Source organism: Macrosteles quadrilineatus, unplaced genomic scaffold (genome assembly GCF_028750875.1).
Source record: "Macrosteles quadrilineatus isolate MER2022 unplaced genomic scaffold, UCM_ALF_1.0 Scaffold_3__2_contigs__length_128488019, whole genome shotgun sequence".
NCBI lineage: Eukaryota > Metazoa > Arthropoda > Insecta > Hemiptera > Cicadellidae > Macrosteles > Macrosteles quadrilineatus.
In genome coordinates, this window is record NW_026542596.1 from 56,792,410 (window position 1) to 56,819,428 (window position 27,019).

General features: G+C 34.8%; 1 protein-coding gene across 15 annotated transcripts in view; it reads left to right on the plus strand.

Moving 5' to 3' along the window:
• The window catches only part of LOC128990511 (MAP kinase-activating death domain protein), a 126,549-nt gene that overhangs the window by 26,937 nt on the left and 72,593 nt on the right, over positions 1-27,019 (plus strand). For 12 of the 15 annotated variants that reach the window (XM_054412892.1, XM_054412887.1, XM_054412897.1 and 9 more), the window contains exon 1: positions 25,502-25,521. The exons of 1 other annotated variant lie outside the window; for it this stretch is intronic. The gene's annotated coding sequence lies outside the window, so the exon portion shown is untranslated. Of the gene's footprint in view, positions 1-13,058; positions 13,117-25,500; positions 25,522-27,019 lie in introns of those variants that run through there. 2 more of the 15 variants (XM_054412890.1, XM_054412900.1) reach the window with 2 other exon arrangements.

Here is a 27,019-nt window from a genome sequence, read left to right on the forward strand (position 1 = left end):
CAATACACCGAATTTTTATTCCAATTGATATTCACAATCCAGGATTTAATTCTTCCGCATTCCTCATCAGTATCCTGAGCTTCTTTGATTTCCTTGAGCCTTTTGTCAGAACAAGGAATAGCATCTAAAATACTCTGAACAAACAAATCTTGTTCCAATATGTCTTCATGTTCTTCATTTGACTTAATGGGGTTCCTAGACAAAACATCTGGTACATAAAATTCCTTTCATTTCTCATATGTTACTTTATATCTAAAACAAGCCATTATCATTCTTAACCGCTGAAGTCTTGCCGATAAACTAGCGATTTGTTTACTTCATGGTCAGTCATAAGTTCAAACTAGGTTCCTAAAACATACTGTGAAAATCTCTTACATGCCCAAGTCAGTGCCAGTGCCTCCTTTTCTATCTGAGCATAACGCATCTCTGTCGGTGATAAAGATCTCGATGCATAGGTGATTGGTTTCCACTTTCCATCCACAAATTGTTCAATCACCCCTCCTAGTCCAAATGACGAGGCATCAGCTGCAACTCTGGTTTTACGATTTTTGTTGTAAGACACCAGAACTGGATTTGAAGAAATTAGGGATTTAATTTTATCCCAAGCACTCTTTTGAACGTCAGACCAAACCCACTGATAACCTTTCTTAAGTAAAATTCGCAATGGAGCTGTAACTTCAGCCAAGTTAGGAATAAACTTCATTAAATAATTAACCATGCCAAGAAATTGCCGAAGCTCGTTAACATTATTTGGGGTTTGCATTTTCATAATGGCCTCCACTTTCTCAGGATCAGGCTTTATCAATCCATTTTCAATCAAATGTCCTAGAAATTTAACTCTGTTCACATTAATGTTACATTTATCTTTATTAAGTGTAACATTGTGTTCTCTCAATCTTTGTAATACATTTGCTAGTCGATGGTCATGTTCTTCCTGTGTTCTACCGACCACAAGTATATCATCTGCTTGGTTTACTACCCCATCCAGTCCATCCAAAACTTGGTATATCCTCTTCTGGTAAACCTCTGGGCCAGAATTAATACCGAATGGTAACCTCTTGAAAAAGAATCGCCCAAAAGGAGTTATAAAAGTCGTAAGCTTGTAACTTTCATGATGTAAGGGAACTTGAAGAAATCCATTTGTAGCGTCTAGTAATTAAAATATTTGTCCGCCTTCTAATTTACTTAGACTTTCTTCTACAGTTGGTAGTTGCCACCTTTCTCTCTGAATGCTTTTGTTGAGTTCGGTATAATCAACACATAGCCTCACTCTATCACCTGTCTTACGCGGTACAACAACAATTGGTGCACACCAGTCTGTTGGTTCTACCACTGGCTCAATTATTCCCTCAGAATGCAGTCGATCCAATTCTTCTTTGACTTTGCTCAATAATGGAGCGGACACTCCCAGTTTGTGTAAACTATTTATAAAAGAATCAACAGGTTCCCCCTCAGACTGACGTCTTTTTAGAAATTTAGCTCTCTCATATACAATATTGATTTTGAAACCTAAGTAAGACTCAAATCTACCCTTGACAGTGTCATAACTCTGTAATTCTTCATCTTTTAATCCGAAAGATGTTAGAAGGTCTTCTCCTTCATCTCCTAGACAGTATAAAAGCATATTAACCTGATTTTCCCCACTCTTACTGTCTAATCCTGAAGCTAATCTAAACCTTTCAAATTTTCTTATCCATCTAGGCCATTCAGAAGGTTCCCTGAAATTGAAAGGTTCAGGTGTGACAAGTTGGTATTGAACTGTACTAATTGTACTACTCACTGCTTCAGCCATGCTTAGTCCTTTCTTCTCCACAAAAGTTTATTTAACCTGACACCATGAAGTGAAAGGTAAAACTCACACCACAGTTAAACATAGATACTTTATTAGCCAAGATCCCAAAAGTAAGTCTTCAAGCTCAAAACAACAATACAATAAAAACAAACATCAAATATGCAACATATGATAGCAATTATAAAAATACCAAACAGCACACTTAGTATGCAGGTTTGCTGCAGTGGGGGTATTTTTGTTTTCTACCGATCTGGTTTCCTGTTTATAAGCTTATAAATAGTCGATTTGTTAAGTACTAGGATGCTAGGATACAACCTGGAAACCTAATTTTAAACCTTTCTAAGCATAAAACCGATTATTTATTTTTAATTTATTCTTTTACAAGACTTACTAAATTTGTATTTGAATCTGTGAAAATACAACGTTGATTTGTCGAGTCTTATTCACAATTTGTATCACTGTCTGGGGGTAGAACTATTATTTTCATTCGCACTAAAATATGTAATGCGTGTGGCTGTATTCGAGCTAAACTAATAAATAAAAGAGCCTTTTTTGTTTATTTTATAAATACTTTTTGAAACTGTCTTATTCAACTTGTCACTTGGACTTCGAAAAATTTAATATTTGTTGTTAACATAAAAAAAATAATAGGTAGTTAATTTTTAGTTTTTATAAAAAGAGGGAAATGTTGTATAGTTTATATAGTAAAGATGTGAGTTTAATAGTTTGTTATTATGAAGGCATATTGGCCTGCTAGATGGTGGGGGCTGTAACCCCCACTCCTCGCTCTCTTCTGAAAATGGCTAATACAACATGTAACAAGTAATTGAGATGGTGATAACTACAAATCGTAAAATAAATTTATTTGAACTAATCAGCCTTTCATTTAAAATGCCAGACTGCAACTCGTCTAGTTGTACCTCTTAAAAATCTGCAGGTACAACTTGTTGGGTATGCCAACGTCTACTCTACGTCTAGTTGTACCTATGACATAGTTGTCCCTAGGTCTATGATGAGGTACAACGAGACGCGGTCCCATTGCTAAATGCCAACATTAATACATAAATTCCCTGCGACTCCCTGTCCATCTAGCCGCGCTGCGACTTATTCCCGACTAAGTTATACTTGCTCTATGACCATTACAACTTAGGCGCAAGCTCCCAAGCCTGGTTTTTGGTCCGGGTACTTAAGTTAGGCGCGTCTAACACTAGGCGCGTACTAGCTGGGCTCGAGCTCCCAAACCGCCTAGTGTCCAAAAATGAAATGAACAAGTTAAGTAAGTTAACTAGATTAAAAATAACCTCCCTTAACTTATAGTTCCGGGTAATAAATCCACACATAGTTCAGAAGATTTCAAAACACTCATCTACATTGACACTGCAAACCTCAAAACACAACCGGTAACTTAAGTTTACACTCTAACTGAGCAAGTTAAACCTGCACAAAATAAACAGCCCCTACCAGAACTTAGCCTACCAAGGTTCCAACATTCATGCAATAGTCCTAACAAACACACCCAGGGAAAAGACGATTGGATTCTCCAGTCTCAGCACAAACTGCAGTAAAGAGGAAAGATTTAAGTTAAAAGTCGAAAGACTTAAGTTGGGCCTGCCTAATCCAAGCTAAAACGTTTAGTCCCAAGGTGTAGATAATACGAATAATAGGGGGACTGTTTTGAAAAACCCATATTTTTAAAGGAAGAAATTCTAAACTTAACAGTGTAGCCTAATTAACCTTTAGGCTACAAATTAATTAGCCCTGCCTTTGCCTTATACCATTGACTTTATAGTGTAGATATAAAGTCAATGCTTATACTTTAGCCCCTTTACGGGACATCTTACCAAGGATCTGACTTTCATAAACAATACCCTAACCGGAGAAAAAATATTTAGACCAAAAAGGGGTACAGTTTCGTAACTGGGTTATGCTAATATCGATTGAAACTATCGAGTTGAAAATATTGATTAATAATCGATATTTTTAAATAGGTATATCTATTATAAAATATAAAATTAAACTATCATAACCTAACCTAACCAACCAAACTTGCTGAAGGTGAAAAAATCGCATTAACACGTTCGCTGCGGCACGTCAAATAGCGGGCGTATCCCCAGTGCGGCGCAGCCCTCAGCGTCGAGTAAACCCGATTACCGCGTGTGATTGGCCTTTTCAATTTTGGTCTGACGAATAGCAAATAACGTGAGGGGATGTCCTGCTTTACAACGAGAGTCGATGTAGTTCGCTAAACACCCACAGATAGCAGCACTGCTTGGAACGTAGCCGGTCCCATTGGAATTGTATTGCCAAATGGAGGGAAAAAGACGGGACAAAAAGAAGACTTTTGAGATTGCCAGACGGGAATTTTACGGAGAAATTTACTACCAACCTACACCACAACAAAATGCAAGTCACATACTACACGCTAACGTCGTATAGGTCCGCTTTCGGCCGACGTTAGAGCAAAAACGAAGATATACAAAAGGCATTACCGAGCGTTCCCGATGGGGTACGGACGCACCGTACGGGGGCCAAGCGCCGTACCCGATCGGGAACGGCCGCACTCTACGTGTTAAGGTTTACTAATCAAATCGATAGTTTCAATCGATATTAGCATAGACCAGTTAAGAAACTGTACCCCCAAAAAGTATAAAACTCTTGTATTTTTAATAGATACTCTTGTCTAATATTATAATTAACCTAAAAAACCCTTAGGCTAGGCTTAAGACTTTCAAACAGACAGCGACAGCCGACAGATAGAAAGTCAGACACAGAGGAGCGCGGCAAGCGGCAGACAATGGTACTACCACAGACAATATAATACTCTAATGGTTTATTCCATTGTCTGTGGTACTACCATAGATAAAACATACTCCCACTACTTTAACTTGCTTGTCTGTCACCCAGTGAGTAAAAAAATGAGGAACTCTCTCTGTCTGAAAGGTCAAGACATACTGTATGACGTTATCGTACTCAACCAACGGTTGGTTGAGTTATAAGAGACGTATAGGTGTTTTTAAGCCAATCGGTGGTCCTAGGTAAAGAACACACCTTTCGGCTTTTCATAGAATAAAATTTAAAATCATTGTGAATCTTCAATTGTGAAGTTTACTATTCTGAAGCCAAACGGGGTAGTCATGTACTAGCTTCTCAAAAATCGCTGCGAGAATGTATAAGGAAATACAAGGCTTTCTCTGAAAACTAGCGCAGATTTCAACCGTAGGGATATCATTTTGTTTAGGTTTTAACTGGTCTTTTTTTTAGTTAAAGATAAATTTATTTATTGGGACTAACTTCTTTTATAATACCAAATAAATAAAGAAACTATGATGGATTTAGTAGATGTCGAGGCTAGTGACACCTGGTGGAGACTAGACAAACTGTTGCGGACCTTGATGTCAGTGACACCTAGCGGAGGTTAGACGAACTGTTACGGAGATTAGAGATTTCACGAACTGAGTGTGATGATTACGTCACTTGACTAATTATCGTATAGTATCGTAACGAATGTAAAACTCTCGTAACCCTAGACAAGAGTAAACGGAATAATTACCCCAACCGAAAGAATAATTAATATTTACACTTGACTTGAGACTTGACAATAATATTTTCTAGGCGTAGAGGTTAGTATTTATAGATTACTTTAGAATATATGGGTTACTTTACTTTGTATGTTTCTGATTTGTTTTACAAAATGATTTGGATTTAAGTCAAATGTCCCTATTTACTTGAAGATATTTAGTTCCATACCAATAAATGCAAAGCCCTCATACTGACTGACTGACTCACTCATCACTAATTCTCCTACTTCCCATTTTTAGTATATTTAATGATGCAGAATTGAAATACATCGTTTGGTGCAGAAATCACACAACTGTGAAATAATGTTAGTTAAAGGATTTCTACAATATTCAAATGAACTAAGCAGCAACAAGCTGTGATACACAATGAGAACTTTTAAGTATGTTTATGTGTTTAATTTAATAAATAATTTGTGGTATTGTGCGAATAGGGCGATTTTATCTTTAAGTGCATGATTATTCATCAATGTATTTACTTTTTTCAATCCAAAATGTTTATAAAAAAACTATTGTATTTTTTACCCCCAAATAAATTTCTGGGAAACGGATTAGCGTGTTAATAACTTTAGTGTATTCCTGATAAAGTCAATGACTTGGATGGAAGGAACTAATATCATTGACTATATAACACTACAGTAGTGTTATATAGTCAATGCTAATATTACAGTATAGATATGAAGGTTTGGACTTGCATGTCTATAACATCAATCAATGACTTGGATGGAAGGAACTAATATCATTGACTATATAACACTACAGTAGTGTTATATAGTCAATGCTAATATTACAGTATAGATATGAAGGTTTGGACTTGCATGTCTATAACATCAATCAATGACTTGGATGGAAGGAACTAATATCATTGACTATATAACACTACAGTAGTGTTATATAGTCAATGCTAATATTACAGTATAGATATGAAGGTTTGGACTTGCATGTCTATAACATAAATACCAAAATACCCCCGCCACAGCAAACCTGCAACCTAAGCGAATTTCCATCTACTTGGCTGGAATTCCACGAAATTATTCCCTTGAAATTTTGTCAGATTTATTTCCTATTTACATATTATGATTTCAGTTATAATGAGTAGCCTACTTAGGTTTGCTACAGGGAAGACAATAAGGTTTTTTATTGAAATATTGATAGCTTAGTATGAGGTAAATAAAATTAAATAAAGTATGTCCATAGAAGAGCAAGCTATATCAGTTTATTTATACTCCATAAGAATAACGTAGTAATTTAAAATTTACACTTTTTTGGAATTTTCTCTGCAACCGTTAGGCATACAACAACGCTTCAGTATACTAAATCATTTGTTTTTATGAGCTGTAAAAAATGGTTTGGAAATAATGTCAAAATTTTATTTTTTTTAGCGTAAAAAATAGGAAAACCCCAGTTTACCCCATAAACCCCCGTTCCCATGGTCGGATCATACTGGTTCGCGAACTCATCGTTCGAATAAATGTAGGTTTACACGTTTATACAGAGTTTCAAATATACATATGAATTTGAACTTCTGGTGTTTTTGGCCTCTGGGGACCTCAAAACGAAACAAATAAATCGGTCCCGTGTCCGGGTCTTACCACGAGACCTACGGTAATAGCTTATTCCCTATATGGGAAATTCGCTAACAATTAAGTACATAAAAGCGTTGTTTTATGCCTCGGTTAAGGAAAAAAATACAAAAAAGTGTAAATCTTAAATTATTATGTTATTCTTATGTATAAAAATTTAACTGTTGTATCTTGCTTGTCTATGGACATATTTTAATTAAATTTGGAAAATTTGTTTACTTCATACTAAGCTATCAGTATTTAAACATAAACACACCTTATTATCTCCCTGTATAGCAGCAAACCTACGTACTCATTAAAATTAATGATATTTAAATAGGAGATAAATATGACAATTTCAAGGGAATAATTTAGTGGAATCCCACCCAGGTAGATAGAAATTCGCTTAGTCTGCAGGTTTGCTGTGTCGGGGGTATTTTTTCTTGAATGTTGTCAGTTTTGCAGTAATCTTTTAATGGTAAACAGCCAAATTGATACTGCATTATTGCCCCGATAATGAGTTCTGAACCCTGTAAAAATGCTAAATTTGCACACGGGACCTTCGCTTTATTTTATTTCTATTTGTAATCGTAAAGAAAGGTCGACTCCTTTGTCTGTGGTTTAATTCGTATCTGTGAAAATTCCTCATCAGTTCTGGTCTTTCGACGTAGCCACGCCCACCACGATGTTCATCACAGTGCTTTTCTCACTCCATTTGTTCTCGTTGATTAACTCAAGTGATGTTTTAAACTCCCTTGATTGGACGAAAGTCACTCCCGCTTCCAGCATTGAAATAACTCACGAGATGTATACGACAATGTAAAATAAAAAATGGACTTGTTCACTCATATTTAATATTTTGTCAAAATGTTTTGCTTTAGAATTCAAGCCACAGTGCGTTTCAAAATGAAAGAGCGTCAAATTCTTTCCACAGAGGCATCAAAGTGCAGTACGTGCTTATATTTTAACTGCATAACCATTAAACACTTGAATTTGAAAATCGTAAGGTTTGCCTGAGAGTTAATTAAGAACAACTATACAGGGTGTCCCGGAACTCTCTACCAATATTTTAGGGCATTGATCCTGGGTAAGAAACATACCTAAATATCATATTTAAATTGTCCGGAAGTCCTTAGTTACTCACACAGCCACCATTTTGTTTTTTTCAGTTATTAATTTTTTTATAAAGTATGGTTAAACATACAAAATGGAAACTTTGCACAAACATTTATGACAACTAGACAAAGCTTCAAAAAAATTATGAAGATTTTTCAAATTCATAAAACAAAATGGCGGCCATTTAAAATTTTCTTTATTATATAACTCAAAAACCATTGATTTAAAAAAAATTTAAATGGCCGCCATTTTGTTTTATGAATTTAAAAAATTGTGATAATTTTTTGGTAGCTTTGTCTAGTTGTCATAAATGTTTGTGCAAAGTTTCTATTTCGTATGTTTAACCATTCTTTAGAAAAAAAATAATAACTGAAAAAAACAAAATGGCGGCTGTGTGAGTAACTAAGGACTTCCGGACAATTTAAATATGATATTTAGGTATGTTTCTTACCCAGGATCAATGCCCTAAAATATTGGTAGAGAGTTCTGGGACACCCTGTATATTAAACCTACAGATATAAAGGTACCGGTAGCTATGGAAACATCATTCTGATTTGCAGTTCATAAAGTCACTTTTATATGCAGCTCATTATGAAACTAACGATTTAGAGATCACTATTTACCCCTGATAATTCTCATCTCAGTTTTGAAACCTACTGATAAACTCAGTATCAAACCTTACTGTACACAATACATATATCAGTACTAGCAGAGTACCCGTCCTTCGCACAGGATTGGCATATAAGTATAAAATGCTTATAGCTTTGCGTAAGCAATGGGGGAGGACACAGTTTGATAAAATTTGCTTCTTTAAATTTACGGTATACTATAGTATAACACATACTATAGTAGTAGACATCTACCGAAGCCATAATGTTCTACCACTTCACTTAAACAATACAGAAAAATAAATTAATTAAAGATTGGCAAAATACCACAAATTATTCATGAAATTAAAAACATAAACATAACTGTAAACAATCCTACTTTGACAGTTCTCATTGCGTATTAAAGTTTTTTTTTTGTTGCTGCTTAGTTCAATATTACCATTGACTATTGGATACTGAAGATTAATAGTTTTGTATTAATAGTCAATGAAATTAGTAAATTAGTGCTGCACCCTGTTGGTAAATCTTATAACTTGTAATGCTTTTGCATATAATAGAACCAACTTTTTTAGTTGAAACAGCTGACTAAATTCTTTAATTCCCTTTAAATATGAATCCTCGTAAGGTTGACATGGGGAACTACAGAGTCACTGGGGCGGAGCCCGAAAGGATTTTTGAGATAAGAATATGCCTAAATGTTAATCGGGAATGTGAGCTATCTTCATGCCGAATTTCAGCCCAATCCGTCAGGTTAATGCATGGTTGAACTTCAAAGGAATAAACAAACAAACTTTCAAATTTATAATATTAGTAAGATAAGATTGGGCTTACCCTACTATTACAGTATTACTGTCACTATGCCAGGACGTAACCGAGCGTAATTTTACCCAAATATGGATGACAAAATTGAGAAGTAAGATGCTTTGTGTAGTTTAGTGTAATTTTGTGTAGCTATGTGTAGTTTTGTGCGGTTTTTTGCAGTTTTGTGCAGCTTTGTGTAATTTTGTGTGGCTTTGTGTAGTTTATTTTTGCGGTTTTGTGCAGTTTTGTCTAGCTTTGTGTAGTTTTTGTAGCTTTATGTAACTTTGTGTAGTTTTGTTACTAACTAAGACCGTTGTTACCTTTGTTACTGTAATAGAACAGAACCATTTTTAAAAGCCCATTGACCAAGTATAGCTGGGAACAGTTTCAAACCATAATAAACTACTTGTACCTACAGCAATGATTGTGGTCTCAAATGGTAGAAAATGTAATCTGCTTTAAAAAAGGAGATTTAAATGTTATGTGAAAAATTCATAGTTTAGGTGACATGGTAAAAAGTAAATAAACATAAATAAATATTACACGTTTTTTCGCGTGCTGCTAAGCCAGCACAGGTCTTTGAAGCGCAAACTTGGAAATACACTACTGGTAGTGGTACTAATAATACAATAAAAAATCAGAACTAGCAGTTTGTTTGCGATTTCTAGGGTACTATTTGTCTGGCCTACATTAAAAATTACTATACTCTACCCGATATACAGCTCAGTATTAAAGTGAGCAAACCGATCAAAAACCACCCTAAATCTCTTGAAATTTCCCTCTTTCCCGACCCCCACCCTAAACCTTCTTGCCTCCCCTACTTGGAGGGAAATCGAAAGTAGGTCACCCCACTGGCTGCACTGATTTGCCCATGCTGTGACCTACATTCATATTTTATACCTACATCTGATCAAAACGTAAAATAAATGTGTCCGTAGGTATACAATGCATAAAAAGAATAATTTATTTGCATAAAAAGACCTATATTTTACTTTAAAACTGCCGATAAATATACAAATGAGAAAATAAAAATTATAAAAATACTCAATAGAGAATAATATACAAAAATCAAATGTAAATTTTATATAAATAATTCACTATGAATTCAGGTCACTGTTCGAAACTATTTCCGAGTGACTTTTATCTTCTAGTTTAATACAAGTTTAGAGGAAAAGTTAGTGATTTAGAAATATTCTAACGTTGGCCGGATATATTTTTAAAAGAAGGTAAATTATATTTATATTTTTAAATATAAATTTGTGTGCAGCTTGATTTTAAAATATCCTTTGAAATTGGGTATACGTAATGTCTTATGAGTTTAATATAGATATCTAATATATTTAATATAATTATGTAATATGTATATCAAAACAGATTATAAAAATGTTTTAGGATATGTTTTTACTTTTACTTCACAACTGGTATAAATATTTACATAACTTAAAAGCTGAGTTTTTACCTTTATGTAATCACTCGTAGGCTATATGTGATAACCATTTCATATTTTGAAATAGTATATTTCGTACCTAGGGCCGAAAATGAGGTTTTGCCGGCTCGAGATAGTTTTTAAAGTTCGACTTCTCTCTGACCCGGCAAAACCATTTCGGTCCGTGGTACGAATGCTATTTTTCACCACACTACCCTATTACCACTATTCACCACAATAATAATGCACACTGAGAGTCATAGCTGTATGGGCTATTAATTAACAGCTGTGCCTAGGAATAAGTCGGCCTTAGTCACTAACAAGACTACAAGATCGCGCCACTCATCATACACTCATCTCCATTCATACTTGGCTTAAACCTACTTTGTATGGTCGCCATTTGATTGAAAAGTATAAAGTATAAGTATAAAGTATAAGCGCAACTTTAAGGTTGAGTGAAGAAATAATTTGAGGAATCAGCAAAAATAATAATAAATAGTTGCTTGGCAGCGGTTACAATAAAACAAATCTATTGCAATGTTATGAATACTGATTGTGTATTTAATATGCGTTCATGTTTTAAGAAAGTAAGCGGGCAGGTGATTTTGTGGCCCTAGGGATGTAAAAACCTGCTCGGTCCCCAAATAACGATGACAGCTGGTATGTCCAGCAAAACGTAACTTTCAGCCACCAATTAAACGTATGTAAAACAGCTAAAAACATCATTGTGTGGTGAAAAACACATTTGTACAGTTCATTATATTCTCAAAAATACTTTATGGCTTAATACGTAAAACTGTAAAAGAGGCCTTAGAAAAAAGTGTTTTCTCAGCATGGTGAAAGTTTTAAATTATGTTTGGGAAGAACGATCAAGTGTCTTATTCTATTTACACCATCATAATATTAGCTTTGTTTTCCAATAAACTTCCACCAAGCAACTTTACTACGAACTAGCTGGCCCGAGAGACGTTGTCATGTCCTAATATGGTTTATGTCAAATGCTCATTCATTCCAAGATAAGCTCGTTCGCTACGCTCAATCACGTCCTTTGGAAATTAACACATGTTATTGTAGCCCACATTTTAATGAAACAATTTTCCTCCAATGCTATATAATGTAAAATACTGCTAAATTACGGTTGGATGGATTATAATTTTCCTTACATAAAAACATCCCCCTGTCATTAAGGAACACATAAAAAAACATTATCCAATTCGGTGCACTCATTCTCGAGTTTTATATAGATTATATGAAAACTATTGATTTGCACTTAACGTGTTTTTTATATGGAAAGAAATATTGTAAAGGTTATTTTTCAAGCTAAATATTGGCAGAAAAGTGGACGCAGAGCAAACTGCCATCCTTCATAAACAATGACAGAAAGCGCTCGGGTGGATTATTAAATATTTAATCGACAAACCCATCAAGTGAACTAACATTAGATAAACCTTCACACAGCAACCAAGAGATTGATTTTCTTATTTGGAATTATGTGTGAATTTTTAAGTTTCGCTGAGATTTTTCTTCGCATGGCTAATATAGTGAGTACTCCGGTACGGATATAGTTAATTTGGCATGAGAGATCAATGTTTTCTTCTAGATTTATAGACTGACAGCGAAGATAGTCTCGAATAGCCGGGTAGGTGTTATCGCTTCATTGGTACTATTAATAGCCTATAATACCGATTCTTAGGTCATTATATGGGGAAAATCTGGATTAAAATCAACATTTGAAGAAATAAAAAAAAATACCATTGATTAGTACCCACATTAATTTCCTTAAAATGTGTATTAAATGTCTGTAACTCTGAACACATCCACACACACGGACATCCCTTCGAAAAGTGTTTTAAATTAGACGTGCTCAAAACAGATAATTTCACTCAGAACAAGAACTTTGACGAAAACAATAATTTATTCATGTACTATGGGAGAGGAAGTAAAAACTCATGCAAAACCAGGACAAAAGTTTCAAATTCCCGGTCCCCAAAATGACGATAACGTTTTTTTTCAGTTTTAACAAGCTTATCAATTCCACTGTACAGTGAGGTCAGGCCTCATGTTGAGGGTTGTTAGGTTCGCACCCCTCTCTCCCACTAAGGGGATGAAATGACCTCCATTCGCCCGTGGGTATTGATCACGGGGTCGGCGCATGCGCGGGTCACCACATCGTCAGCCCAGCTCAGCATACGACCCTCAGCATCGCTACCCGCCTCAGCAATCATCAGGAATACAGGTAGGTCAGGACATGTAGAATTTTTACCCGAGACTGAAAAATATAATTTTTTTATGTTTTTGTGTTGAGGATATTTTATTGTACTCTTATTATCACGGTGGAAGCACAAGGGTTGGTTATTTTGATGATTTGTGTATTTAATTGCTTGTTCATCCACCCCTCAGAACCTTTCGAATGTGTGCTATCAATTTGTAAAATTAATTGTTTTTACAGTATGATTATTGGCCCGATTTGTTAAATAATTTAAATTGACCTTGTTATATTTAGAGTAATATTATAATACCCGATTATTGTTAATAATAATGGCCTTTTTCCCACTAAAAAGAGTCTGATTAGAAGTATATTTATTAATGATTTGTAGTATGAAAGTTTTAATGCATTTAAACTTTTTTAATATTTAGAGTTACAAAAATATCCGAAATTTAAAACTTTGGTTAAATAATAATGACAAATTAGAGACGAATTCCTCCTACTAAAATAAGTCTGAAGAAAAGTATATTTATTATTTATCTGCATTATGAGTTATACTATTTTGAAAAGCAATGAAATATTTGTAATATTTAGAACCTAAAAAATCCCATTGATAATTTTAAAATTAATTGTGGTAAATGATGTATGAGTTCTATCAACTAACACCCATGTAATGTGTATAATGGCATTATCAAACCGTAAAAAACCTGTTTCAAACATTAAATAGGCTATTTATGTTTGAAGTTACGTATAAAGAATATTAATTATTTTTTTATTAGAATTCTGGTAAATGATATTGTGTTTATAAATCGTTATGCTTTATTAATACTCAACACGTGAAAACGGAAAAACCAATCTCGGTTAACGATTAATATATGTAGTCATTGTAATAAAATACGTCGCTCGCAGCAAACCTGCAGACTAAGCGAATTTCCATTATCCTTATTTGACTCTCACTTAAATCTATTTAAATAGCATTAGGTTTAACAAGCACCTAGGTTTGCTGATACGGTGGGGAGGGGGGGGGGTTAAAGTGTATATTTTAGTAAAATATAAATCGCTTAGTATGAAATAAATAAATTGGCCAGGTTTGATCAACATATATACAGAAATGAGCAAACTATAACAGTTTACTTGTTCTCCATAAGACATGGGAATTTTAAATTTACGACATTTTGGACTTTCTACGTAACCGATAACCGCCAAAAAAATTCTATATACTAAATTATTTTTTTCAGCTACCATTTGAAGAGAAATTGGGAAATTTGGTGTTTTAAAGGAAAATGTTTAGAAAAAAAAACATTTTTACCCCATATCCATGGTCCGATCATGCTGGTTCGCGAACTCATTCAAGTTTATCCCACTCTACACGTTCAAGCCAAATTTCATCCAAATCGGACAAAAATTACTCAATTTATCGCGTTCACGGATGTATATACAAGTATAAAAATGTGAACGAATGGTGTTTTTGGCCTCTAGGGACATCAAAATGAAAAAAGTATCTCGGTCCCGTGTCCATGTCTTACCGTGCTACCTACGATAATAGCTACATAGGGAAGTTTGCTAAAAAACGACGTGGACAAAACTAGAGTATGAATTCCGTTCAGTGATCAGATTTCTGTGGTCTAAGCATCAACCGTCTTTGTACTAGCTGACGACGTACGTTTTAATGTAAAATATATTATGCAATATGGAGGGAGTTTGAAGATAACCGTAAAATTTTCCGTAGGCACAATGTAAACAAAACTAGTTGTTCATAAACAGTTTTTACAATAAAAATTGGATTTTTGTAATATTGGAAATTAAAGCTTACTCAGAAGCCTAAATTAGCTCGATGTTTAGCCATAAATTTTAATCAAGCGGAGATGAGTTGGATGTACCTGTGTAAAACCAGGTTATTTGGGTTATATGAGGCAATGGTCACTTTTTTCATCCAGTTAAATTCAAGTTTTTATTTTATTTAATTAAAACTGAATTTTTTGCCTTGATAATTTCCTTAATGTGCCCACCTCTTTTTGTAGTCAAAACAGACCATTTAGGTTGGTGAAATTTTTTAAACACAAAGAGTAATAAAACTTTCTCAAAAGCATTTTTAAATGTCCCATTTATATTTGTCATATTTATACTAAAATGGGTTGATGAAGCAGAAAGAGGTGAGCACATAGAATAAGGAAATGTGTCAAGGCAAAAATTATCTTTTAATGAATTTAAATTAAAACTTGAATTTATTTTATTTTTTTAACTGGCTGAACAAAGCAGCCATTGCTCATATCCCTAAATAACCTGTTTTTACACAGATACTCATCTCCGTTTATTTGATATTGGTGACTGAACATAGAGCAAATTTTTGCTTCCGAGAAAGCTTTAATCTCCAACATCACAAATATCCAACTTTGATTGTAAAAACTGGTTATGAAAAACTTTTCTCATAAGTTTTTGTTAGTAGTTTGGTTTTTACACTAACAAAGTTCCAAAGCTGTATTTATTACATGTTTTATAACGTTTGAGGAACATTGATGGTTTAAAAAGTCCAATACACACCTAGGATTTATCTCTGTGAAGTTAATCGTAGTTTTAAAATTGGGAACGGACGCGTAGGTCTAGGTTTTAAGCTCAGTTCAAGGTACTAAAGCCTACCCGTCAATACAAAGAGAACGTTTGCTCAGAACTGAGACCAAAGTTACCCTATAAAATGTGATAGCCTAAAACTTGGCCACTCTAAATCAGGACATTTTTGTGTAGCTAAGGTGGCCGGTTCGATCTTGACACACTCGGTAGCTTTTGGATGGTTCGAAATTGGGCCCAACTGTCCTTCATCGTTGGATATTTAGTTTTTAATAAATGGTCATGGATAGAGAAATAATGGTCCTCTTAATCTTCAACATTGGTTGGATAGGGTAGAAGTTTTGACAGGTATTACGAGCTAGCAACCTTCTTCAACTATTGGTTTGGATGAGTATTGTAGCTATTGAGGGTTGATCGTGGTTGCTGTGGATTGGTCTGTTATAGGTTGGTGAGGTGGTGGGTGTGAGGCTTGGGTGGTTGGAAGGTAGGAATGCAAGAACTGCTATGGTTTTTTGGGGTTCGGGCATTGGCAAGGTACTTCAGGTTGAGGAGGTTGAGGAGTTCTTTTAGTGGTTTGGAAACAGCTGCTTGTGAGTCTCTCTGTTCTTGGTCCAGGGAAAATGAAACGCTAGCTGTAGAATAGTCAAAGCTGTAGAGCAAATGTATACAGTAGTCGTTTTTCACATTCCCTGTGAAGGTTTTGGACGTGATTATCTAATGAACACAATCGAGTATCTGATTTGAGGTTTTGATCCTGAGAACGGAAAATAGCTTTTACGCCACACTACATTATTTTGATAAACTTTCCACGCAAGGATTTAGTCCAGAAAACAGCTGTTTGCCGCCTGCTTATTCAAATGGGGTTTCATTGCGTAATACTGTTCTGCAATGAGTTTTACCGGACACCAATCAGCTGATTATACTGTATTTTCGTGGCAATTAGTGGTTATAAACAAAAACATAACCTCTGACTAGTGATTATTAGTCCTTTAGTTGGTGGAAATATATAAGGATTTGTACGGATTAAGTATTATGGCGTAAACTATCGTACCGTAACTCGTCCAAAATGTGTGTACCGGACTCGTATGGTAATCCCGTACTCGACTTCGTCTCGCACGGGAACGACCACACTCGTCCGGTAAACACTTATTTTCAGGACTAGTAACGTAATATACTATTACGCCACACTACATTATTTTGACGAACTTCCCACGCAAGGTTATAGTCCAGAAAACAGCTGTTTGCCGCCAGCTTATTCGAATGGGGTTTCATTGCGTACCGGTACTTCTGTACTGTAATGAGTTTTTCATTACTCTACACACGAAAGTACACTTTCTAAACGTAAAATGAGATAAGAAAATAGGTAATTCCCGCTACTGCACGGAAAAGTTACATAACGTTAACTTTCCGTGCGTATGTACTGCACGGAAAGTAACCGCTATGGGATTTTGCGGTGCAGTCAGATCAGCTGATTGTATTGTTGTTGAAAACACATTCCTCGCTTATATATTGACATTGTCAGTTAGGTTATGTTTGTTGAGATAGATTCTTTGAACTATGTGTACTAATATGGATAATATTCCTGAAACTTTGATGAACAGAGCGGTAAGTGTAACAAACGAATTATTGCCTGATGTGTCGCGTTTAAGATACGAAAATGAATACGATAAGCTTTGTACTTGGTGTCAAAAAGAAAAAGAAATACTTCTAGTCTATATGTCAGAACTGTCGAAAACTATGAAACCTAGCACCTTGTGGAGCAAGTATTCAATGGTTAAAAATGTCTTAAAAGTAAAAGAAAATCTTGGAAATTTAAAATTTCCAAAAACAGTTGCATTTTTAAAGAAAAAGTCTGTTGGTTTCAAACCTAAAAAAGCGAATGTTTTTACATCTGATCAAATTTCTCAGTTCATGATCAACGCTCCCGACAAAGAATGGTTGTTAAGTAAAGTAATTTTGACGTTTGGCATTTTTGGAGCCCTTAGGCGAGATGATCTATTACGCCTTAGCATAAATGACGTAAAAGATTATGGCAGTTTCATTAAGGTTACATTGAGAGATGGTAAAACACATGCTAGCAGAAGTTTCATCATTACAGACGATGAATGTACGTATCAACCCTGCCAGCTAGTACGTAAATATTTGTCTTTACGCCCATCAAAAATGACGAGCCCTAGACTTTTTGTTGGCTTCAGGCAAGGCAAGTGCGTAGCACAACATGTCGGGAGTCATACGATTTCGGATGTTCCCAAAAAGGTCGCCCAGTACCTTAAGCTAGAACAGCCTGAATCCTACACAGGTCATGCTATTCGACGCACATCCGCGTCAATGCTGGTGGAAGGGGGAGCGGATTTACTCACACTCAAGAGGCACGGAGGCTGGAAAAGTGCAACCGTTGCTGAAGGTTACATTGAGGAGTCCATAAATAGAAAAATTGATGTGTCTAAAAAACTTTTTTCAAAACCAAGTACTTCAATCTCAAATCAAAACAATTCCTCTTTGAATTTACTTCCAATCAGAGACATTACTAATTCAATTTCAAATTACAACAATTCCTCTTTGGATTCACTGCCACTCAATAACATTTCTAACAATGATGAAGAGGTGAATCTGGTTTCAAAACAATATTTTACAATCGACGATGTAATTTCATCAGAAGAAGATACTGTGCAAAATCGCAATTTCATTCAAGAAAATAATAAAGTTGATGGAACACACTCGGAAGTCAATGTTGCAGAAATGAGAAAAAACCTAAAGCCACCACAAAAAATGTTAAACATAAGTGAAAATCAAAACTGCGACTTTAACATACATTTTCATTTTCATTAATAAAGATTTATCAGCGTGTTGATCCTATGTAATCATCAAAGGTCTCTTTCTTTATTTGTTTATTCATCAGCTTGTTCTGTAGTTAATTTAATAAAGATACTTTTTTTTACCCAAAATAGTCTGTTTTTCCTCAAACTATTGGCCATGCAATTATTAATAAGTGCACGGAAAAAACTCATAACGTTAAGTTTCCGTGCTTATGTCGAGGTACATACACACGGAAAGTTAGCGTTATGAGTTTTTTCCGTGCACTTATTAATAATTCAGAGTTGAGTTTTTTTTCACTAGTTCGGTTTTTTCTCTTAATACTAAGTTAAATAAACGAAAATTTTCATGTTTTTATAAGTTTTCGGTATCGTAATGAAAAATAATGTTCAATACTCGCCTCGAAAGTGTAATTGCGAGGCACGATGGCGTTTCCAGCGCTCGGCTTCGCCTCGCGCGAAAATGCCATCTCTCCCCGCAATGAGTCACTTTCCAGTCTAGTAATGAAAACTACTATTACCGGACACCAATCAGCTGATTATACTGTATTTAGGTGGCAATGAATGGTTATAGACAAAAACATAATGACTTGTGATTTTTAGTCCTTTAGTTGGTGGGAATATATAAGGATTCGTACAGATTTATTAGTATGGCGTAAACTATCGTACGTAACTCGTCCAAAATGTGTGGTAATCCCGTACTCGACTTCGTCTCGCACGGGAACGACCACACTCGTCCCGTAAACACACTTATTTTCAGGACTAGTATAACGTAATAATACTATTTGATGATACAGGACCAAACAGGACCCAGCTGTCCTCAAAGACCCAGTTGGGCGTTTTATCACTTGACAACTTACAGTTTAACGTAGTCAGTAACAAAGCTACACAGATAATATCACTCCATTCTTATAAAACTTACACTGCATTCAAATGCTTGAAATGATTACAAGTGCGTCGCTGTCTTAGCGAATTAATTTAGTAATACTTTTAGTGATCGTCTTATATTATAAGGCAGCCAATCTCATGTGAACAGTCAGTAGGTTTTCACATCAACACGGAAGCTGTCCTCGATCATTGGATGAAAAAAATTGTCTTTGAAAAAGAAACGGGTGAGGTTCATAAAGTCCAAATTTCACAAGGTCCAACGGTTAAAATATTAATAAACAGAGCATTTCACAAGGTCCAAATTTCACAAGGTCCAACGGTACAGTCTCGGCCAGAAGTCGCTGCAGAGGTTGCCGTGGTTCGGTATGTAGGCACTACACGATCTAGTGTTGTTGCCGCGCGTCACAAAACATCATTGTGGGTCCGTAGATACGTTGTAAAGAGTGTAAAGTAGTGGTATTTACCCCCTCTTCAGCAAACCTGTAGACTAATAGAATTTCCATTTCCCTTATTTGATTTACACTAGAATATCTCCTTAAAATGATCATATTTATTCCCTATTTAAATAGCATTAGTTTAACAAGTACCATACTTAGGTTTGCTGCAACCGGGAGGGTATTTTTTTATGGTAACATTTTAGTATAAAATAAAAGCATTTGCAAATTTGATCAAAGTATATTCATAAGCAAGCAAACCACAACAGTTTTTTTTTTATTCTCCATAAGTTTGTTTTCTTGATATATCCGATAAGAACATCCATTATAATGCAAACTTGGCTTTCACTTACACTCACAGTTTCAATAAATTTCGTCGTAACACTTTATTAAAAACACTTAACAAAACACGAATTACAACAATTTACTAACCATATGGTTCGAACTTAATTAATACCATAGATTAAAGGATAATCTATGATAATACGAATTAGAAAATATACTTATAAAACATAGTTATACGTTTAAGTTTTTTTTTTCATCGGTAAAATGATCTCTTCCGATATTTGTAATGGATTTTTAATTGAGAGACGGAACAGTTAAGAAACTCAGCTGAAAGCTTGAATTAAAGCTATTAAAAATATAAAAATGTAAATTTGAGTTGCACATTAATGTGTTAACACATAGTTCAGTCACACAGATAAGTGTTCTTCAATCATTAAATGCACGTCAGTAATCAGTAGTTGAGCGCCGGCGGACGGTGCCTGCTATCTGACTGGGGCAACCACTGTAGAGACTTCTGGCCCAGACTGTACCGTTGGACCTTGTGAAATTTGGACCTTGTGAAACGCTCTGTTTGTTTGATATATTAACGTTGGACTTTGTGAAATTTGGTCATTATGAAACGGTGATTATTTGAATGTTATAGATTTGGACTTTATGAAATTTGGACCTTGTGAAACGCTCTGTTTATTTAATATTTTAAACGTTGGACTTTGTGAAATTTGGACCTTATGAAACGCTCCCAAAGAAACATCAATAGTCACATGAAACAACAACCCACACAGATAATCTCACTTGAACTGAATTCTACACTCACCCACCATTTTCATTCAGCCTAAATCATATAATTATCGTCCGTCGCTTACAAACAAAATTAACAAACAAAACTCGTTAACTGTCCACCCTCACCTGAGCACAAAATGTAAACTGGTACAAAATTAATTAATAATAGGTTGGTGTGGTATTACACTTTTCAATTTAGCAGCTTCAGAAGCCAAGTTAAGCGCAGCAGAACGCAGAACTTGTTAATTAGTTTGAAACAAAATGCAAATGAAGGCATGATTACGTTGATACCTTGTTGTCTAATTTCGTCCACCGTTCCACCCCAATTGCACGTGTTTCTCCATGCTCTCAACTTACATTGCGTAACCATTGTTAATTATTAGCTGCGTCGTTATTGAGACTTTTGTTTGGTTGAGGCAAGTTGTATTGTTAAACTTGGATAAGCAGAGATTCCAACTCTATGGACTAGCTGTTGCCAATTTGTCTACGCAAACTATTGGATTTTAATAGTGTTCTCATGTCGACTAAATTTGTCTCTATTAAGAGGAGATTTTACAATTAGCACTTTCCTATTTGACTGTGGAGGGAGAAGAAGTTTTAAATATCGTTGTATTTGGTTACACTGTTTTTAGTTAGGATGACACCTGGGTAGCCGAGAGCACAGAAAACAAACTTAGTATGTTTTCTGTGCCGAGAGCTAAAAACAGTGTTCATCCAGTAATAAAAAGGTCGCCGGCTTAATCCTGAGAAAAGTTAGTAGCTTTTGGATAGTCCGAAACTGGACCCAGCCGTCCATGATCATTGAGTTCCAATAAATGGTCCTGGCTGGTGAAACAGCTGGTCTTAGTTCAGTAACAAAGCTACACAAACACAAGACATCTCACTTCAATCTACACTCATCAATTAAGGCTAGAAAAAAGTGTGTTTCTAGTGGGGCCTACAGGGCCTTGCACTCTTATATTTGGGTTGCGTACCTCGTTGCGGCGTCCCCTATAATGTATAATCTATTATAGAAAGTAGTGAAATGAGCCTCTTATAAAATGTGTGTAACAAATTATCTACAATTTTCAGCCTCGGAGAATATAAAGCTAAATTAAAATCAACATATTTAAGTTGAAATAAAAAACAGTTACAAATAACGGAAAATGCGAACTTGAAAAACATTCGTAAGCTTACTTTGAATTTTCAAAGGAAACCGAAACGTCTTTGGCTGAAGTATTTGGAGGGAAGGGAGCATTTTAGCGGGAATATTTACCCTCCAAAAGTGCCTAAAGCGCTTTTAATGCATCATTGACGTTGAATAGCTTTCCTCTTAGTGTTTCAACTTAGGTTGAACACATCCTTGCAGATTTTATCATCACTGAACTAAAACTAAATCCTTTAGACCAGAAGACAATTTGAAAAAAAAATCATGTCTAATGAACTTTAAACTTCTTTATTTAAACTGGGATATACAACAATCTATTTGTAAACTGTTATTTACTTTCTAGTAAAAGTACCTGGGGACCGAGCTTTGCTCGGGGAATATCATTAGTTTACTTTGAAAGCAGTCTTAGTATTGCAGATACATAAATCCATTCCCAAACTCCACACTGCTCGCCTTTACTACTTCCTTCACCACTCCCTACGTCGTGGACCTGTTTCCCTCCCTTCCCATTGCATGTTAGGATTGCAGATACATTAATGTAATTGCCACAGACAGTTCCCACACTCTGCACTGCTAGCCTTACTAGGTCATACACCATTTCCTACGTCATGGACCTGTTTCCCTCCCTTCCCATAGCACTTTAGGATTGTAGATACCTTAATCTAATCGTCATTAACAGTTCCCACACTCCGGACAGCTCGCCTTGACTACTTCCTTCACCACTTCCTACGTAGTGGACTTGTTTTCCTCCCTTCACATATAGCATTTCAGGATTGCAGACACCTTAATCTAATCGTCATAAACAGTTTCCACACTCCAGACTACTCGCCTTTACTACTTCCTTCACCACTTCCTACGTCGCGGACCTGTTTTCCTCCCTTCCCTTCCCATAGCATTTTAGGATAGCAGACACCTTAATCTAATAGTAATAAACAGTTCCCACACTCCAGACTACTCACCTTTACTACTTCCCTCACCACTTACTACGTCACCGACCTGTTTCCCTCCCTTCCCATAGCATTTTATGATTGCAAATACCTTAATCTAATCGTGACTAAACAGATCCCACATTTCGCGCTGCTAGCCTTTACTAGGCCTACAATCTATCGAGTAATCTTCAATATAATCTTTGCTCAATAGTGTAACAACTGATGTTTTCCTTTTGTACTGTATTTTTAATTTGCTAGTATACTGTGGATAGACAACTTACAAGTCTTTTGTTTACTTTTTCCTTGTTTTCAACCAACTTGGTTACTTAGCATCCCATAAGACTAAATGTTAAAAAATGTGACTTTCAGCTTCATTTTTCTACGTAAATAGATTTTTGTTTGCAGTTCTAACTGCAGTTAACTCGTTTTTAGGCCAGAAATAAACTATTTACAGCATTTGAAGAAAATCGTCCCAGCCGTTTTCGAGATATTTTTTGCAAGCAAGCAAGCATACATACATACAAGCAAACCTTGCTCATATTAGAGTATAGGATAGGATATCCGTCAATGATTAAAGATGAACCTATATTACATCTATGATAAGAGAGCCACATTTGTTCGATATCAGAACATAATCATCGCACCAACATAAAACGCACATAAATACATTTTCAGTTTCACAATAGGACTAAAAGGCTATACATGCTGTATATCTTTAGAGTCAAAGGTTTGACGTACTGGTTAGCTATGGTCTTTGGAAGAAAGTGTTGTTGATGCAATCTTGACACATTAGACCCCATGAAATTCGATTCGTCTTATTGTCACGTATTTATAGAATCGTATGAAATTTGATCAATTAACTGGTGTTCCTAAAACTTTACCTCAAAATGTAATTAAAATAAATAAATATTGTTCTTAATTAAAATCTGAATAACTTTGGCAGGCCGCCTATTTCCCGAGAATTAAAATAAGCTCCAGGTAAACGGTAATACAGCCATAGATATTTCTTGAGTTTTAACCAGTATTGTTCACCGTCCACTTTTTGTGTTATGGCTTGGAAAACATTGTTTTGGTTGTTAGTTCAATGGGCTTCCGCATCAGTAGTAGAACCTCTTTAATCCGAACCCCCGTAATCCGAACGTCCACTAATCCGAACCCCTCATTGCTGTACTCTATACACAGTACAGCAGTTTTTTTATTGTATACTGTAGTTAATTTACAGTACGTTTTATTCACCATGTTTAACTACTGTATTAAATAAACACTGTATTTTGCTTTATAAAACATTTTTTCACTTTCCCAAAAATAATGTTGATCAATTTTAGCCATGTTTTAGCTATTGTTATGTAAAAACAACAATATGTTCTGTAATCCGAACTATTCAATAGTCCGAACTACCCCTGGTCCCAATTAGTTCGGATTAAAGAGGTTCTACTGTAATATCAAAATCTTCAAGAACCGATTACAAGATAACTCCCAATATTTTCTTATATGTATAGGCTATATGTTAAACATAAAGAAACAGTTGCAGAAAAAAAAACAAAAATATATATATGCAATAAACTTTGGCTAATTTCAGCAGTTAAAACCATCTAAATAACCATCGACATGATATTAGATGTGTATTAATTGCTAGATGTTTCATGTCATGTTGTGTTAGTGAACACTTCTCTGACACGGAACTAATTTACAAAGAAATCTGTTTTATGTTCTTTTTTGGTTTTTAAATGAAGCACGCATTACTACGCAAGAAAATGCGATAGATTTACTAAATTTGTATTTATAGTGAATTGGATTGAACTAATTAATAATTTACGCCGTTCATCTACTTGACTACCTTATAGTTATATAGTCAATGCTTTTTATACCTTCTATACCTCCAATTTTGTTTGTATATGAACGACCGCGGTGTCTTAAAAACCTAATCTAACATAATACCGGCCGATACCTAGCTTTTCCCTTTTGCAATGGAACGAAAAAGTAAACTAGTAAACATGTAATTTTGCTTATGTCAATTTACAATACCACTAATGAATGTATAAAGTCAATGTTATTCATTACTATTTGCTATGTATATTGTATATCTACAGTGTGAACATAATCAACGAAACCCCTAAAACCCCTAGCTCTAAAACATTTTAAAGCTAGCTTCACTCAATGACTATCTGCTTTAAAAAAGATCATCTGTCAGATTAATCGGCTCGGCAGTCTAGAACTTGGATCAGCTGTTAGACTGTTTTATTATTGTTTAATTTTAATTTTGAAAATGATCTTTTATGTTTTATTTTGTACTTTTTGTTTTTATAACCACAGTTAAATAATTAAATTATAATGGACGAAAAACCTTTCTTAGTAGCGGTTGTTACACTTTTCTTTGACATCAGACACCATATCAGGTAACTTATTTTTATGTTGGTTTTGAATTGTAGCCTATATTTTATTTATTCATTAGAAATGCCATTCGGAATTGAATATAGTAACTTTAAGACATCAAAATTAGAAACCGTAAATTGTTTAGGTACTCGCAGCTCAACTTAAGCAACCTAATTTTTTTTGTAACTAACTTATAGCAAGTAGTTGAAGGTTAACTTACGGTAATGAAATCCTTTTCATAAGCTTGATTATATTATTCATGCTGCTAAATAGTTATTAACTTTACCGATGACATAACAACACTTTTCCTATTTTATTTACATGCATAGTGAATTTACCATGATAGACATGTTCCATAGAGTTGATGAGAATAAATAGTTGTGTTACCCCCAAGTCTAGTATGCCTAATGCCTAACCCTTAAGTCTAAACATTATTCATTTACCTTCAATGCTGTAAAACATTAAGGTTATTAAATTGTAGCATTGTAGTGTAGTATAACACAATCCATCCAATTTTTGTTGGTCAAGGATAAAGAAATCAAGTAGGCCCTACCTGTAGCCTATTAGTAGGTATCGCCTATGTGTTGTTATAATTTTGAAAGTTAGCTAAGTTAAATTTAACTTACTCTATACCACACAATAAAACTGCTCATCAACAAAGAAGTATAAGTTACAATACAAATTCATTTTGAAACAAAATTAAAAGACAAATTGTTGAGGAGTAGGTGTTTTGGGACAAGTTGAATAAATGTGCTGTCTGCCATGCTGTAATAGGAAGGCTTGGCTGTCTGACAAATTAGTTTTCTTTTATGAATTGTCTGTTTAACACAGTGGGGTATAAAACCATTGAATTTTGTCTTGCATGTAGGCCCACCATTTTATTTTTATACATATCTGTAATATTTTCATCTTACTATCTGAGTAGATACCTACTACTGTACTGTAATGTTAAGTAGGCACTAAGTTAGCAAATAGCATGTACCGGTACACTTAATATTTCAATCAGAGAACGTAAAGATTGAAAAATCGGATACTGGTATAAAAGTAATATTTTAATGAGTTTCTATGCCTTTATTAAATTGATTAAAGTATAAGGTACTATTTTAGGAATATAAATGGATTCAAAAATGGGTGGTATTAAATAAAAATCCAAATCGTGTGACGAATGGATCAAATCATACTCAACGGTTAACAAAAAGTTTTATGTTTTATAAATTGTATATAAAATATAAAATATAAATATAAAATTAACTATGATCATCGAGTTGCAACAAATATTTAAATGATCTTGATGATCAACAATGCTCTAAAATTAACTATGATCATCGAGTTGCAACAAATATTTAATTGATCTTGATGATCAACAATGCTCTTTTTGTTTTTTAAGCGCAGCAACTATGAAACGTGTGTGACTATCTAGAGAAAATTATTTTTTACTCTAGCTTTCAATTAATCAATCAAAACTTATCCTATTAGGTTTTAAGCTGAATATGAATAACTTACTGGGGTGGATTGTAGAATGGAGTGAGATCATCTGTGTATAGTTTTTTAATGACTAAGACCAACTCTTCAGGCAGGACCATTTTTAAGCCCAATGATCCTGGACAGCTGAGTTTTCAACCCTTACTTTGCCTTATCGGTATAAAGTATAGGCTTATAGGTAGGTAGTGTATGAGTGTATTCTCCTACACTTGCATATTGGTATAAGTTTAAAAGGAA